The sequence below is a fragment of the Microtus ochrogaster genome, chromosome 8, assembly GCF_000317375.1.
Source record: "Microtus ochrogaster isolate Prairie Vole_2 chromosome 8, MicOch1.0, whole genome shotgun sequence".
NCBI classification, from domain to species: Eukaryota; Metazoa; Chordata; class Mammalia; order Rodentia; family Cricetidae; genus Microtus; species Microtus ochrogaster.
Window position 1 is genome coordinate 71,113,159 of NC_022015.1, and position 972 is coordinate 71,114,130.

The window sequence follows — 972 nt, forward strand, 5'->3', positions numbered from 1 at the left end:
AAAAAAAAAAAAAAAAAGAAAAAGAAAAGGAAAGAAAGAAAAGATAAAAATCACTGCAAACTGAGAGAAGAATGGGGAGGCCTCACAGTATCCTGTTTCTACCTAGATGTGTCTGTAGACACAGTGACGTATGGCTAATGTAATGCCTGCTCATTTGAAGATTTCTTTTTATTTACAGTGTTTTCGTGAATGTATGCTATGCGCGTGCATATGCTTAAAGAGGCCAGAAGAGGGCATCAGACACCTTGGAGCTGGAGTTACAGGCAGCCTGTTTGGAGTCTTTGGAGCGGGTTACAGGCCAGGCTGGAAAAGAGTTCTCCTGAAGATCAGGAAAGGGCCTGACAGCTGAGCGCTCTCCAGCTCCAGTCCCTTACATTTTGTCTCTGAATTGTGGCGTCCTTTCCTCCTCCATTTCTTTGGTCATGACCTCAAATTCTGTGTTTTGGTGCAAGGTGGATGCGAATGAAAAGATAAACAAAAAGCACATTCAATGTCTTTGCGAGGAACACGGTGTCTCTTAACTCCTACAGCAGTGTTTTAAGACAGGGCTTGCTCAAAGCCTGCAGAGACGTAGTTCTAACATTTCAACAGGAGAGGGCAGCACTGCCCTTTTTTGGAAAATATTGAGGGGGCAACCACCAATTGCGATTTTTGCTTTTAATTTTACTTTATCCGTACATGTTCTTTTAAAATTTATTTTCCTTATTGAGTATGTGATTTTATAGAAATAATTTAGTATTTTCTATTGCTTAGTACGGGAAGACCGAGTGATTGGTGAAAAACAGGCGGTTTCAGGTGTCTTGCCCGGGTTCTGTCTGACAAAGGTAAACGGTGGCTTGACCTTAGGTAACCAGATAGCGGTATGTATGAACAAAGTAAATGCTTCTGAACTTTCTAGATAGAAGTCCTTCTGAAGCAGGATGTGGTTTTGTTTTTAAGTGGGTGTAAATCATATGGTCATAACCCTGATGA